Source organism: Lithobates pipiens, unplaced genomic scaffold, assembly GCF_037356315.1.
Source record: "Lithobates pipiens isolate NorthernLeopardFrog02 unplaced genomic scaffold, aLitPip1_a1.2 Scaffold_23, whole genome shotgun sequence".
Lineage (NCBI taxonomy): Eukaryota > Metazoa > Chordata > Amphibia > Anura > Ranidae > Lithobates > Lithobates pipiens.
Genome location: NW_027507785.1, coordinates 251403344 through 251420721, shown reverse-complemented (window position 1 = coordinate 251420721; position 17378 = coordinate 251403344).

Sequence of the window (17378 nt, the reverse complement as noted above, 5' to 3'; positions counted from 1 at the left end):
GGGGAGACACGGCGGAGGAGTTCCAGAGCCACACCTGCGCGTAAGCTACCAGACGCGGCGGGCAGGTCGGAGAGGAGTGGAAGCGGAGCCCTGAGGGTGGACGGGAACAGGCCTACGGGGCCCGCACGGGTGCGCAGTGCGGGTGCCTTGCTCGGCAGGATGGTTGGTCGGGCCTATTGCAACGACGGAGCGTCTACCAGCAACGCTGCTACACCCCCGGGCTGCCCAGCGGCCGGAGGGTCTGCGACGCCTATGCCATCCGCGGCAGATGTGCGTTCCGAGGGGGAGCTGTCGGGTTCCGAAGAGGAGGTCCTTGGTCGAGTGGAGACGGCTGGAGGTTCCGGAGGGTCGGCTGACGGGAGGGGACCCACGCAGCCAGGTAAGGGGCTTCACTTTCATGCTAATGTTTTGCCTGATGATGTGGGGTGTCTGTCAGGGGGAGTGGTTGGGAGCGGGGCGTGGGGCCGCGCGGGGGTGGTGCCGCGGGAGGCGGGCGGGTTGCCTGCCTCCGGCGGGACCCAGGAATCGTTGCAGGCGTTGTTGGGGGGTTTGAAGGATCTGCTGCAGAGGTTTGCTGACGGGGCTTCTGGGGGCCCCCCGCAGGTGGCGCCTTGGGTGGGTGGTCTGGGGTCTGGGTCCAGTTCGGGTTCACTTCTGGGGGGTGGGGTGCCCCAGGGAGGGGGTGCCTTACTAGGGCCAGGGGATGGGGCATTCGGGTCGCTGGCTTTGGGCTCGCCCTCAGGGTTGCAGGCGCCGGTGGCCGGGACTGTGGAGGTAAGTTCGCAACAGGAAACGCCGGTGGCGGGAGCATCCTCGGTAAGTATGGGGGAGGAGGTGGCAGCGAAAGAGGCCGCGGCTCGGGTTGATTTGGTTCGGCTTGCCGACGCGGCTAAGTGTGAGGTTTATGTCTGTTATGAGGGGCCGTTGGGGGCGCATCTCAAGCAGGAGGTAAGGGACAAGATCAAGAAGGGTGAGTATGTGGAGATCTTTTCGTTGCTTCCCCTGGAGAAGTTCAATTTGGACAGGGTCAAGCCTGATAGCTCTAAGAAGGACGATGAGGAGAAGAGGCGGTATCGGCTGATACCGCGGACCTTCCCTAATTGGCTGCAGGCGTTTGCCATTTTGGCCAGCGTGATTGGCGAGACAGCGCCGGAGCACTGCTCGGCTCTGTTTTGTTACATGGACGCTATCGGGGAAGCGCATAGGGTGTATGGGGGTACGGCTTGGCTGCGGTACGACGAGCAGTTTCGGCAGCGGCGGGCGGTGCGGCCTGATATTCGGTGGGACCACAAGGATATCAGCCTTTGGATGCGGTTGATGGCGTCGGCGCGGACGCCTTCGCAGTTTTTTCAGGGGGGGGCCGGGGGTACCCCCGCCTCTGGACTTCCGGCCGGTAAAAAGATGGGCGTGTGCTGGCAATTTAACGAAGGGGCCTGCAAGTTCGGGGGGTCCTGTCGATTTAAACATGAGTGTTCCGGTTGCGGAGGCACTCACTCCCTCTCCCGTTGTTTTAAGAGGGGCAAGCGTACTGGGGACCCTGCGTTCAAGGGGAGCAACCCCGGTGAGGGTGGAAAGGATGCGTCCTTTTCTAAATAGGTATCCGGACAAGGGGGCTGCGCGGGTGCTGGGGGAGGGGTTTGCGGTGGGTTTTCGGATTCCGTGTTCGCTGGAAGTGGCTCCCCCGGTGGCTAGGAACTTGAGGTCCGCCTTGCGGCATCCGGGGGTGGTCAGCGACAAATTGGCTAAGGAGGTTTCCTTGGGGAGGATGTGTGGACCGTTCGTGGAGCAGCCTTTGCCGGTCTTGGTGGTGTCGCCGTTGGGGGTGGTGCCTAAGAAGGAACCCAACAAGTTCCGGCTTATCCATCATCTGTCCTTCCCAAAAGGGGGGTCGGTGAACGATGCTATCGATCCCGAGGCCTGCACGGTTTCTTACACGTCGTTCGATGCGGCGGTAGGCTGGGTGCGGCGGTACGGTAAGGGGGCCCTTATGGCAAAGTCTGACATTGAGGCGGCGTTTCGGCTGTTGCCCGTGCACCCGGAGAGCTTTTGGCTCTTGGGGTGTTATTGGCAGGAACGGTTTTACGTGGACAAGTGCTTGCCCATGGGCTGTTCCGTGTCCTGTGCCTTGTTTGAACTGTTTAGTTCATTCTTGGAATGGGTGGTACGCGATGTGTCGGGCTGGGCGTCGGTGATTCATTACCTCGATGACTTTCTGGTCGTGGGCCCCCCGTCCTCCAATGTGTGTGCGATCCTTTTGGCCACGTTGCAACACATTGCGGATCGCTTTGGGGTGCCGTTGGCGGCCGATAAAACGGAGGGGCCGGCCACGGTCTTGAGTTTTTTGGGCATTGAAATAGACACGGAGGTTATGGAGTGCCGCTTGCCGGACGACAAAGTCGAGGGACTGAGGCAGGAGCTGCGGGAGTTGGTCGGCGTGCGGAAAGTGCAACTGCGGAAATTGCAGTCGGTCCTGGGTAAGTTAAATTTTGCCTGCCGGATCATTCCGATGGGGCGGATATTTTGCCGCCGGCTGTCGGGGGCTACGGCGGGTGTCCTGGTTCCAACCCACTTCATTCGGTTGACACGGGATCTTAGGGAGGACTTGCGGATTTGGCAGACTTTTTTGGAAGACTTCAATGGACGGTCGGTGTGGATGAAAGGGCCGGTGAGTAATTTTGACGTGGAGTTGGTGACGGATGCGGCGGGGTCCGCGGGCTATGGGGCCTTTTTTCGGGGACAGTGGAGCGCAGAGGCGTGGCCCAGGTCGTGGGTGGAGGCGGGGTATGCGAAGAACCTGGTGCTGCTGGAATTGTTTCCGGTGGTGCTGGCGATGGAGCTTTGGGGGGGGTCGTGCAGGGATCTGAAGATCAGGTTGCACTGTGACAACATGGGAGTGGTGCAGGTGATCAATCGGATGTCGGCTTCCTCGCAGCCGGTGATCCGGCTGCTGCGCCACCTGGTGCTGCGGTGTTTGCAGGCTAACATATTTTGTATGCCGTTCATGTGCCTGGGGTGGACAATAACGTGGCTGATGCCTTATCTCGATTCCAGTGGGAGAGGTTTCGGGCGTTGGCTCCGGAGGCGGCGAGAGATGGGATCCCCTGCCCGGGGTGGCTCTGGGAGGTTGCGTTGGACTCGCCACGGACTGGATCAGGAGGTCGGTGAGCAAGGCGACCTGGGCGGCGTACTGTAAAGTATGGAAGGAATGGCTGGATTTTACACGGCTAGCGGACGCTGAGCTGGGTGGGAGTGGTGAGCAGGGGCTTTTGGTGTTGTGCTTTGTGGCTAGGGTGATGGAACGCGCGGGGCGGTGTCCTTGATTGAGCGCAAGCTTACGGCACTGGCGTTTTGGTTTAAGTTGCGGGGGGAAGTTGATCACACGAAGGATTTTTGGGTCAAGCAGGCGGTTAAGGGGTACAAAAAGGGCAATCCGCGGAGGGATATGCGGAGGCCGGTGACCTTCCAGGTTCTACAGGTTGTCTGCGGGCGCTTGGGGGAACAGTGCACTTCGGGTTACGAGGTGCGGTTGTTCCGAGCGGCTTTTTCGTTGGCCTTCTTTGGGGCTTTTCGGGTTGGGGAATTGGTCAGTCCTGCTAAGACGGTTGGGGGGGGTTTGTTGGGTCAGGATGTGACCTTGGGGGCTGATAGGGTGCGTTTGCGCCTGCGTAGGTCCAAGACAGATCAGACTGGGATTGGGGTGGATGTATGGTTGTTTGAGCTGCCGGGGTCGGGGTTATGCCCAGTGAGGGTGGTTTCGGAGTTCCTGAGGGTTCGGCCGCAAGGGGCGGGCCCGTTGCTGGTGCATCAAGACGGCACCTTTTTATCCCGTTTTCAATTTGTGGCGGTGTTTCGGAGGTGTCTGCGGGCTGGGGGTTTGGATTGCACTCAGTTCGCCTCCCACTCCTTCCGCATCGGGGCAGCCACTGAGGCGGCCAGGTGCGGGTTGGACGAGGCGGTGGTCAAGAGGATTGGGCGCTGGGAATCTCGGCGTTTTCGGTCGTACGTGCGACCACATCTGACGTAAGGGGTGTTCAGGGTTTGGGTTCATGTTTTGTAGCAGGCGGGGGGGGGTGGATGTTTTGGTGGGGTCGTGGTTGGGATTGGTATAGTTGCTCTAGTGTTTTTGTTTTTCCTTTCAGATGGAGGTCGCGAACGCCTCGTCTGGATATTGGGGCACTCCTATGTTTTTTGGGGTGCCAGGAGAGCAGATGTCAGGCCGGAGGGAAGGCAGCTGGGGATTTCCCGGGGGGAGGCGAGTGTACGTTGGTTGGGGATTCCTGGGCTTAAATGGAACAGGGTGGTGCCGGAATTTCTTCGGTACGCCAGGCTAGATAGGCCCCCGGATGTGTTGGTGCTGCATGTGGGGGGTAACGATTTGGGGGCCCGGTCTACCAGGGACATTGTGTCCGATGTAAAACGGGATTTTCTCATGCTTCGGAGAGATTTTCCGAGCATGGTGGTGATCTGGTCGGACATCGTTGCACGGACCGCGTGGCGTATGGCTCGCTCTGTGGTTCGAATTAATAAGGCTAGAATTAAGGTTAATAAGGCCCTGGGGAGGTTTGTGTCCCGGAATGGGGGGTTGGTGATACGGCACACGGAGTTGGAGGTAAATGTGGGCATGTACCTCAGGGGGGATGGTGTGCATCTCACGGCGGTGGGTACTGACCTGTGGACTCTGGGAGTGCAGGAGGGGATTGAGCGGGCTCTTCGGGTGTGGAGGGGCCCTTAAGGCTAAGGGGTCATCCTTGCGGGCTGTGGCGGTGTCTTTGGTCTTTGACGGGGTAAAACAAATTAGGTGATGGAACGGTGTGGGGGGCTCATAGGTCGTATGTGCCCCTTTTGGTGTATCCCAGCGGAAGGGTAGGCTGGGATACGGGTTTGGTTACACTGCGGGAAGGTGGGGTTGTCTCCGGGCTGTTAAACGACCGGAGGCCTTGTATGGTACAAATTTGGTCCCGCAGTGGGTTTTTGGTTTTGGAAAATAGTAACGTTAAATGGAACCGAGGTACCGTCAAAGACCAAACGACTGGGAGTTGTAATTGCTGTTGCAATATGTATATAAGTATGTTTCTATTATAACATTAAAGTTATTTATTTTATTTTGGTTAAAGTTCTGGTTAAATAAAAGGCTGCTATGGCCAATTTATACTCCAAAACTCCGGTGTGGTCTATTTATTGGGAATGGGAAAAGGTAAAAGGGTATTGATACAGGTATGGGTAAGAAAACTTACGGAAGGGGTAATTACCGAATGCATAGGTCAAGGGAAGCCCGGAAACGCAGGCTAGACGTAGGTGCAGGGCTGGCATGACAAATGCGAGGTAGCCCCTTATAGGGTTAAACTGAAGAATAGAAAGAGGGAGGGGTGGAGCGGCAGGAGAGAGAGAGGAGAGGGCGGAGCGCCATATAAGGAGGGGGAGGAGCTGCAACAGGAAGCGTGGGTCACAAGTGTGGAAGTTGCCCACCCACCCGCCCCTTTTATTTTGAGTTATTGTACTGTTGTTTTCCGATTGCTGTCGGGTTTCTCATTTTTCTTGCAGGTTCGGTGGTGGAGGTCGTCATAGCAGTGGAAGGCGGTGTCTTTGGTCTTTGACGGGGTAAAACAAATTAGGTGATGGAACGGTGTGGGGGGCTCATAGGTCGTATGTGCCCCTTTTGGTGTATCCCAGCGGAAGGGTAGGCTGGGATACGGGTTTGGTTACACTGCGGGAAGGTGGGGTTGTCTCCGGGCTGTTAAACGACCGGAGGCCTTGTATGGTACAAATTTGGTCCCGCAGTGGGTTTTTGGTTTTGGAAAATAGTAACGTTAAATGGAACCGAGGTACCGTCAAAGACCAAACGACTGGGAGTTGTAATTGCTGTTGCAATATGTATATAAGTATGTTTCTATTATAACATTAAAGTTATTTATTTTATTTTGGTTAAAGTTCTGGTTAAATAAAAGGCTGCTATGGCCAATTTATACTCCAAAACTCCGGTGTGGTCTATTTATTGGGAATGGGAAAAGGTAAAAGGGTATTGATACAGGTATGGGTAAGAAAACTTACGGAAGGGGTAATTACCGAATGCATAGGTCATGAAATACAAAAGGCTATCATTTTGACACCATCATTTTTCCATCAGTTCACCAAGATTTGAGCCACATTTGTGTAAACTACTGTATCCTTCTATCTAATTTAATTTGTGATGAAATCCTAGATTTGGAAGCAATTCAAACATTGGACTTGACATCATTAATATTTGAGCAATCCAAACTTTAGAAAATAAAATATACCTGGCTCCAGCTGGGCGCATCAACTTCGTCCAGCAAGGAAGGGTCTGGATCTTCCAGGGATGGCTCACCTGAGGTGGAGGGAAGGGTGGAGGGACGGGTAGACGGAAGAGTTGAAAGTGACTGCCTGGCTTCTGACGTGTCATCCAGAAAACGCAGCCTGTCATAATACCACAGCTTAGGTACATAGACCTGACCTGCTGCTGATCCTGATGTTTGGGACTCTAGGATCTTTCTTTGCTCCCGCCTATACCCGCTATGCAGGTTCTTAATTTTGGCGTTCACAAAGTCAGTGTCTGCCTGGGGGACTCGGGTTTCCACAAACGCCAAAACTGTCTCCAGTGTCTTCTTCCGGGCAGCACGGCTTGAATATTGGGGGTGTTTTGAATCCCAAAGATTGCTGTGCGACTCCACTAAATCGAGAAATGTTGAGAGGAAGGCCTCCTCCTTAAAGGGGTCTGCAGTATACCTTTGCATTTTCTGAAAAAAAAGAAAAGAAAAAAAAAGTCAGACCAAATGCACACACGCTACCCCCCACACACACACTACCCCCCCCCCCCCCCACACACACACACAAACACACACACACACTACACACACACTACTGCCCCATACACATACACACACACACACACACACACACACACCACACACACACCACACACACACACACACTACCCCTCCCACACACACACACACACTACCCCCCCCCCCCCCACACACACACACACACACACACACACACACTACCCCTCCCACACACACACTACCCCTCCCACACACACACACACACACTACCCCCCCCCCCCCCCCCACACACACACACACACTACCCCTCCCACACACACACACACACACTACCCCCCCCCCCCCACACACACACACACACACACACTACCCCTCCCACACACACACTACCCCTCCCACACACACACACACACTACCCCCACCCCCCCCCACCCCCCTATACACCCACCTCCACCCCCACACTACCACACAAAACACCAACCCCACTCAACCACCAACCCACATAAAAATCAATTAAACATCAATAAGAATAAAATTCAATATGCACATCCCTAACGCAGGCTTTAAATTAAACGAAAATAAAACGATAACTATCTTACCATCGCGTATAGCACTCACTGCTTCCGTTCGGACAAGCGTACGGCCTCGTGGTAACGCTTTATATACAGCGCATGCGCTCAGGCTTCGCCTGCGTCGTCCGCCCCTGACGTTTCTTGTGACCGTGTTTCCCCGCCCCTTTTACCCTCGTTCCGCTGTGGGTGAATGATAGGAGAAAATGGCGGACGCAAATTCTATGAGCAGCGTGAGCAGCGCGGAGGAAAGCCATGGGCCCCATGCTTCCGGAGCAAGGAGGAGATATAAGGCCACCAATATGGCCTTTGAAGAGATGGTGGAGATGGTGGCTATCTTAAAAGGGAGGATTATGATAGGGAACATGGCCCGTACCCCAAACCTAATGTTCGGAAAAGCGCCATCTTGGATGAGGTAGTCACAACCTTGGAGACCAAATTTGGGGTACGAAGAGGCAAGGACCAGCTCCGGAAACGATGGTCCGACATCAAGTCCAGGGAGCCGGACCAATATTACCGCATCAAAAAGGTCATGAAAAAAAGTGAGTAAACTCCGCGTTTCTCGTGACTGTCGGACATAATCGTTCGTGTAGGCATTGAAAATCTGGCGGATTTGATCGTAATCGTTCGTGTAGATAGTGTATGTAAATCTGGCGGATTTTATCGTAATCGTTCGTGTAGGTAGTGTATGAAAACTGGCGGATTTGATCGTAATCGTTCGTGTAGATAGTGTATGTAAATCTGGCGGATTTTATCGTAATCGTTTGTGTAGGTAGTGTATGAAAACTGGCGGATTTGATCGTAATCGTTCGTGTAGGTAGTGTATGTAAATCTGGCGGATTTTATCGTAATCGTTCGTGTAGGTAGTTTATGTAAATCTGGCGGATTTGATCGTTCGTGTAGTTAATAGTTCATGTAATGAGCGCATATGGTTGTTCGTATATGTGGGCGTAAATAGCATGAATTTGTGTATGGTGTAAATTTATCTGGTGTTGGATTAGATTTTAATTAGTTATTATTTTTTTTGTATTGTTCATGATAAACTGAATTGTCACGCTCAGTTTATAGGATATAAATTTTTACTAAAGTTTCATAAATTTATTCAGTGCAATGTAGACTCAATTAAAAAAATGAGATAGATAGATAAAATGCTGGTTCAACATCTGGACTAGGAAACTTTTATAAGTGTAGTTTGGGCCATCATAGAACATTTTTGACATAATCACACACAGGTACTCCAGGCGATGATTCGAGTGTGTCCGTCTTTGAAACTTGGACAAAAGATATACAGTATCACAGTTTGGTTAAAGGCTAGGTTTACATTGCTGCAATGTACGAGATCAAATGTGATTTGCACCGCACTGCAGTGCAAATCACATGTGATCTCTGTGTGATGCGATTTCAGCCATGCATATAGTATGGCTGAATTTGCATCGCATCCGGACCAAACTTGTACATGGCCCTTTTTTTAGTCCACAGCCGAATCGGATCACATGGGTCTTCACACCATGTGGTCCGATTCCTGTCTGAGTTTAAAGATTGCACTGTGAAATGAGAACTAATTTGGAGGTGTCAATAAAACTTTACACTGATACTCCCAGCAGGTCACATAGGGCAGTGTGAACTGCGCATGCGATGCGTGAAACCACAGTAGATTTGCAGCGTTCGCACATCGCAGCAGTCTGAACACAGCCTAACTAAAAAAAAGTAATTTTAAGGATGTATTAAACTAGGATCTTGTAATAACCAGCTAATAATTTTACACCACTTCAAACCAATGTTTCATATTCAAATTTCTGAACTCAAATATCACTATGCTTAAAAGTTTTTTTTTTTTTTTTTCTTCATTCTCATAGGGGAACAAAGACTCAGACAAGAGGCGGAGCAGCCCAGGACCCCCCGACCTCGTCAGCCTGATTGGGCACTTAGCCCCAGCCCCGCATCAGTATTGGAGCTGCCCAGCCCAGTGTCCGAGAGGGAGCAGCCAAGCTCGGTATCCTCCGCTGGACCAAGCTCCGTAGCTCCACTGGATGAGCCCAGCCCAGGGCTAGATGTGGAGGAGGAAGAGCAGGTGGAGTTACACACCCCACAAAGTGAAAGTGAGTGTCTGACAACCCAGCTTAAGGTAAACAATTAATGGCTGTATATTTAAACCAATTTTTTATCTACACATGTTTTTAGGTGATGATCTGGTTGTGGTAGGAGAAGCCGCGGAGCCATTTTCAGCAGACAGTGCCCACAGGCTGATAGGGCAGATCATGGCCTGGAATGCCAGGATCGATTTAATGGAGAGCAACATCCAGGCCATGCAACAACAAATCCTGGCCATACAACAGCAGCTGGTCCCTATGAGGCAGGAAATGAAGAACATGATCGATGTTTTAGGGAGAATCTAAGCCCCTTTTCCCCTAAAACACAATCGATCATGTTCTTCATTTCCTTGCCAAAAAGTTTTTAATGTTTTTACAAGATTTTTAGAGGCCAAATTTTGAAGATGCACACGGTGTGTCAACATGTGCTATGTGCCATCAGAGGATCGCAATGGACGCATTTGGTGTTTGCAAACCCTTCCTCATTCTAGTTGTGAGAGGAAGGGATTGCACACACCAAACACGTCCATTGATCACTCATGATGGTACATAGCACATGTTGACATTACCAATTTTTGGTGTGCATCTTCAAAATTTGGCTTTACCCCTTGTTTTATGTAAATAGTTAAAAATCTGATTGAATTTTTTTATTTTTGTGATAATTGTATTTTTGATATATCTATATATTTCTATGTTTACCAAAAAAGAAAAAAAAAAAAAAAAAAAAGAATTTATAAAAAAACAATTTCCCCAAAAAAAAAAAAAAGAATTTATAAAAAAAAAAAAAATGACACAAAAAACAAAAAAAAGATCTAAATAAGAGGCACTGGTTGGAATGTGCACTATTAAAAAATCAAAAAAAAAAGATGTGTGTGTGTGTGTCTACTTCTTTCAATACTCAATACCAGTTTGGGAAGTCATTTTGTGTTTTCTGTCACAAAGGGCCTTATTTCCTATTGTCAAAAATCACTTTGCTATACAAATGCACTAGGACAGGAATATGCAATTAGTGGAAATCCAGCTGTTGCAGAACTACAAGTCCCATGAAGCATAGCAAGACTGACAGCCACAAGCATGAGACCCAGAGGCATGATTGACTTGTAGTTTTGCACTAGCCGGAGGTTGGCCAATTGCATATCCCTGAATTAGGACAATGTAGGATACAAGCAACGTGAAAAGCAAACAAGAACCAAACTTCAAAATTTGAACAGACAAGACATATTTCAAGAAAAATACATTTTTATTGGTCAGCTGGCATTGGAATAGCCCCCCTACCATTAAAATAGCTGACATAGCGGTCACGCACCTCACGTGCTGTTTGGGGGGCTAAGCCAGGAAGGGCAGGATCCAGCCCTGTCAGTTCTGGAAGCCTGAGTCCGGCCTCAGGCCCAATAGGCTGCAGGTACTGGTTACCTGAAAATTTCCTTAGAAAATTGTGCAGAATGCAGCAGCACAGAATAACATAGTTCAGTTTATATTCTGCCAGGTTGATGGCTGTCAGTAACAGACGGAACCGGCTGGCCATAATGCCAAAGGCACTCTCCACAACCCTTCTTGCTCTGGCCAGCCGGTAATTAAAAATCCTCCTCTCCGGGGTGAGGGTCCTTTGGGGGAAGGGTCTCATAAGATGTTCACTCAGACCGAACGCTTCATCAGCCAGAAAAACAAACGGGAGCCCCTCCACATTCTCGGCATCTGGTGGCAAGTCCAGGCCACCAGTGGTAAGACGGTGGCAGAACTCGGTCTGCCTAAAGACTCCTCCGTCAGACATCCGGCCGTTCTTCCCCACATCCACATAAAGAAAGTCACATTGTGCCGACACCACCGCCATTAGCACCACACTATGGAACCCCTTATAATTCCAATAGTAGGACCCCGAATGGGGTGGGGGCACAATCCTCACATGTTTCCCGTCGAAGGCCCCTCCGCAGTTGGGGAAGTCCCAACGGGCAGCGAACTGGGAAGCCACAGTCTGCCATTCCTGTGGCGTGGAAGGAAGCTGGGGAGTCAAACACATGAAACAAAAAAAAATTTGTCATTAAATAAAAACAATTCATAACAAATAAAATTCAAAAACATTTTGGAACAACAGTTAAACAGAAATATTGCAAATTTGTTTTCTGGCAAAAAAAAAAAAAAAAGTAGGCGGACCAATTCACAGATTAATCAGCCCTCTGATGAACCAGGGGACATAAATTAGGTGGGTAAGTGGGGTGGGGGGACTAATTAATAAGTATCCAACACCTGCAAGCAATTTGAGTGGGGTGGGGGGACTAATTACTAAGTATACAACACCTGCAAGCAATTTGAGTGGGGTGGGGGGACTAATTACTAAGTATACAACACCTGCAAGCAATTTGAGTGGGGTGGGGGGACTAATTACTAAGTATACAACACCTGCAAGCAATTTGAGTGGGGTGGGGGGACTAATTACTAAGTATACAACACCTGCAAGCAATTTGAGTGGGGTGGGGGCAGCGAACGGACAAATTAAGCTGAAGTCTGAAAAGCGCGAATCGTCTCTAACCAAACTTCTACTAACGCAAAGTCAGCAGAAGGAGCCCAAAGGGTGCTTTGCTGTGTCTTGGACTTCCTATTTCTAGTCCCGTCGTACGTGACGTACATCATCGCGCACGGTTTCAGCGGACTGTTCGTTCGTCGTGTGTGGCCAAGTCCGTCCATGCTAATTTTGAGCGGACTGTTGCGCCAGCGTGACCAATTCTCGCATATGTCTTTACTCCGTGAGATCCGTGAGAATAATCCTGATGATTTCAGGAATTATCTCAGGATGACGGACCCCGTTTTTCACCGTCTGCTGGCTTTGCTGACCCCTTATATCAGCAGGCAGGATACCTGCATGCGGCAAGCCATCACTCCGGAGCAGAGGCTCGTCACCACGTTGCGCTACTTGGCGACAGGGAGAAGCCTTCAGGACCTCAAGTTCTCGACAGGCATCTCCCCCCAGGCTCTGGGGATCATTATTCCAGAGACCTGTTCTGCCATTATTCGGGTCCTGCAGAAGGAATATATGAAGGTAAGTTTGTTCTTTTAATATTGCATTATATGCATTATATGCATTGTATGTTTGTATTCATTTCATCATGACTTTTAATATCCATGACAGGAATATGATGTGAATGTCCCCTTTATATGAATGCATGCATTTTTTTTTTTTTTTTTTAAATGGGTTTTTTATATATATATATATATTTTTTTTTTTTTGTGTCATTTTTTTTAGCTTTTTACCTTTTTTGTGTCTCACATGCATATTTGCTTTCATTAACGTCCTCAGCATTCAATCCTGGGCCCCATATACACCCACAGCCGAGACTGTTTGTTTTTCTCTATAATTCATATTGTCAGCTCCATTGTACTATTTTACTTGCCCCCCCACCCTTTGTATACTCTTTGTATACACCCTGTGTGTGTAGAGAGAGAGAGAGAGAGAGAGAGAGAGAGATAGAGATATAGAGATATATAGAGATATAGAGATATATAGATATATAGATATATATAGAGATATAGAGATATATAGAGATATATAGAGATATATAGAGATATATAGAGATATATATAGATATATAGAGATATATAGAGATATATAGATATATAGATATATAGATATGGATTGTCAACTCATTAATTATTCCCCCCACTCAAATTGGTTGCAGGTGTTGGATACTTAGTAATTAGTCCCCCCACCCCACTCAAATTGCTTGCAGGTGTTGTATACTTAGTAATTAGTCCCCCCACCCCACTCAAATTGCTTGCAGGTGTTGTATACTTAGTAATTAGTCCCCCCACCCCACTCAAATTGCTTGCAGGTGTTGTATACTTAGTAATTAGTCCCCCCACCCCACTCAAATTGCTTGCAGGTGTTGTATACTTAGTAATTAGTCCCCCCACCCCACTCAAATTGCTTGCAGGTGTTGTATACTTAGTAATTAGTCCCCCCACCCCACTCAAATTGCTTGCAGGTGTTGTATACTTAGTAATTAGTCCCCCCACCCCACTCAAATTGCTTGCAGGTGTTGGATACTTATTAATTAGTCCCTCCACCCCACTTACCCACCTAATTTATGTCCCCTGGTCCATCAGAGGGCTGATTAATCTGTGAATTGGTCCGCCTACTTTTTTTTTTTGGCAGAAAACAAATTTGCAATATTTCTGTTTAACTGTTGTTCCAAAATGTTTTTGAATTTTATTTGTTATGAATTGTTTTTATTTAATGACTAATTTTTTTTTGTTTCATGTGTTTGACTCCCCAGCTTCCTTCCACGCCACAGGAATGGCAGACTGTGGCTTCCCAGTTCGCTGCCCGTTGGGACTTCCCCAACTGCGGAGGGGCCATCGACGGGAAACATGTGAGGATTGTGCCCCCACCCCATTCGGGGTCCTACTATTGGAATTATAAGGGGTTCCATAGTGGCTGGCCAGAGCAAGAAGGGTTGTGGAGAGTGCCTTTGGCATTATGGCCAGCCGGTTCCGTCTGTTACTGACAGCCATCAACCTGGCAGAATATAAACTGAACTATGTTATTCTGTGCTGCTGCATTCTGCACAATTTTCTAAGGAAATTTTCAGGTAACCAGTACCTGCAGCCTATTGGGCCTGAGGCCGGACTCAGGCTTCCAGAACTGACAGGGCTGGATCATGCCCTTTCTGGCTTAGCCCCCCAAACAGCACGTGAGGTGCGTGACCGCTATGTCAGCTATTTTAATGGTAGGGGGGCTATTCCAATGCCAGCTGACCAATAAAAATGTATTTTTCTTGAAATATGTCTTGTCTGTTCAAATTTTGAAGTTTGGTTCTTGTTTGCTTTTCACGTTGCTTGTATCCTACATTGTCCTAATTCAGGGATATGCAATTGGCCAACCTCCGGCTGGTGCAAAACTACAAGTCAATCATGCCTCTGGGTCTCATGCTTGTGGCTGTCAGTCTTGCTATGCTTCATGGGACTTGTAGCTCTGCAACAGCTGGATTTCCACTAATTGCATATTCCTGTCCTAGTGCATTTGTATAGCAAAGTGGTTTTTGACAATAGGAAATAAGGCCCTTTGTGACAGAAAACACAAAATGACTTCCCAAACTGGTATTGAGTATTGAAAGAAGTAGACACACACACACACACATCTTTTTTTTTTGATTTTTTAATAGTGCACATTCCAACCAGTGCCTCTTATTTAGATCTTTTTTTGTTTTTTGTGTCATTTTTTTTTTTTTTTTATAAATTCTTTTTTTTTTTTTTTTTTTTTGGGAAATTGTTTTTTTATAAATTCTTTTTTTTTTTTTTTGTTTCTTTTTTGGTAAACATAGAAATATATAGATATATCAAAAATACAATTATCACAAAAATAAAAAAATAAAATCAGATTTTTAACTTTTTACATAAAACAAGGGGTAAAGCCAAATTTTGAAGATGCACACCAAAAATTGGTAATGTCAACATGTGCTATGTACCATCATGAGTGATCAATGGACGTGTTTGGTGTGTGCAATCCCTTCCTCTCACATACTAGAATGAGGAAGGGTTTGCAAACACCAAATGCGTCCATTGCGATCCTCTGATGGCACATAGCACATGTTGACACACCGTGTGCATCTTCAAAATTTGGCCTCTAAAAATCTTGTAAAAACATTAAAAACTTTTTGGCAAGGAAATGAAGAACATGATCGATTGTGTTTTAGGGGAAAAGGGGCTTAGATTCTCCCTAAAACATCGATCATGTTCTTCATTTCCTGCCTCATAGGGACCAGCTGCTGTTGTATGGCCAGGATTTGTTGTTGCATGGCCTGGATGTTGCTCTCCATTAAATCGATCCTGGCATTCCAGGCCATGATCTGCCCTATCAGCCTCTGGGCACTGTCCGCTGAAAATGGCTCCGCGGCTTCTCCTACCACAATCAGATCATCACCTAAAAACATGTGTAGATAAAAAATTGGTTAAAATATACAGCCATTAATTGTTTACCTTAAGCTGGGTTGTCAGACACTCACTTTCACTTTGTGGGGTGTGTAACTCAACCTGCTCTTCCTCCTCCACATCTAGCCCTGGGCTGGGCTCATCCAGTGGAGCTACGGAGCTTGGTCCAGCGGAGGATACCGAGCTTGGCTGCTCCCTCTCGGACACTGGGCTGGGCAGCTCCAATACTGATGCGGGGCTGGGGCTAAGTGCCCAATCAGGCTGGCGAGGTCGGGGGGTCCTGGGCTGCTCCGCCTCTTGTCTGAGTCTTTGTTCCCCTATGAGAATGAAGAAAAAAAAAAAATACTTTTAAGCATAGTGATATTTGAGTTCAGAAATTTGAATATGAAACATTGGTTTGAAGTGGTGTAAAATTATTAGCTGGTTATTACAAGATCCTAGTTTAATACATCCTTAAAATGACTTTTTTTTAGTTAGGCTGTGTTCAGACTGCTGCGATGTGCGAACGCTGCAAATCTACTGTGGTTTCACGCATCGCATGCGCAGTTCGCACTGCCCTATGTGACCTGCTGGGAGTATCAGTGTAAAGTTTTATTGACACCTCCAAATTAGTTCTCATTTCACAGTGCAATCTTTAAACTCGGACAGGAATCGGACCACATGGTGTGAAGACCCATGTGATCCGATTCGGCTGTGGACTAAAAAAAGGGCCATGTACAAGTTTGGTCCGGATGCGATGCAAATTCAGCCATACTATATGTATGGCTGAAATCGCATCACACAGAGATCACATGTGATTTGCACTGCAGTGCGGTGCAAATCACATTTGATCTCGTACATTGCAGCAATGTGAACCTAGCCTTTAACCAAACTGTGATACTGTATATCTTTTGTCCAAGTTTCACAGACGGACACACTCGAATCAACGCCAGGAGTACCTGTGTGTGATTATGTCAAAAATGTTCTATGATGGCCCAAACTACACATATAAAAGTTTCCTAGTCCAGATGTTGAACCAGCATTTTATCTATCTATCTCATTTTTTTTAATTGAGTCTATATTGCACTGAATAAATTTATGAAACTTTAGTAAAAATTTATATCCTATAAACTGAGCGTGACAATTCAGTTTATCATGAACAATACAAAAAAAATAATAACTAATTAAAATCTAATCCAACACCAGATAAATTTACACCATACACAAATTCATGCTATTTACGCCCACATATACGAACAACCATATGCGCTCATTACATGAACTATTAACTACACGAACGATCAAATCCGCCAGATTTACATAAACTACCTACACGAACAATTACGATAATATCCGCCAGATTTACATACACTACCTACACGAACGATTACGATAAAATCCGCCAGTTTTCATACACTACCTACACGAACGATTACGATAAAATCCGCCAGATTTACATACACTATTTACACGAACGATTACGATCAAATCCGCCAGATTTTCAATGCCTACGCGAACGATTATGTCCGACAGTCACGAGAAACGCGGAGTTTACTCACTTTTTTTCATGACCTTTTTGATGCGGTAATATTGGTCCGGCTCCCTGGACTTGATGTCGGACCATCGTTTCCGGAGCTGGTCCTTGCCTCTTCGTACCCCAAATTTGGTCTCCAAGGTTGTGACTACCTCATCCAAGATGGCGCTTTTCCGGACATTAGGTTTGGGGTACGGGCCATGTTCCCCATCATAATCCTCCCTTTTTAAGATAGCCACCATGTCCACCATCTCTTCAAAGGCCATATTGGTGGCCTTATATCTCCTCCTTGCTCCGGAAGCATGGGGCCCATGGCTTTCCTCCGCGCTGCTCAAGCTGCTCATAGAATTTGCGTCCGCCATTTTCTCCTATCATTCACCCACAGCGGAACGAGGGTAAAAGGGGCGGGGAAACACGGTCACAAGGAACGTCAGGGGCGGGCGACGCAGGCGGAGCCTGAGCGCATGCGCTGTATATAAAGCGT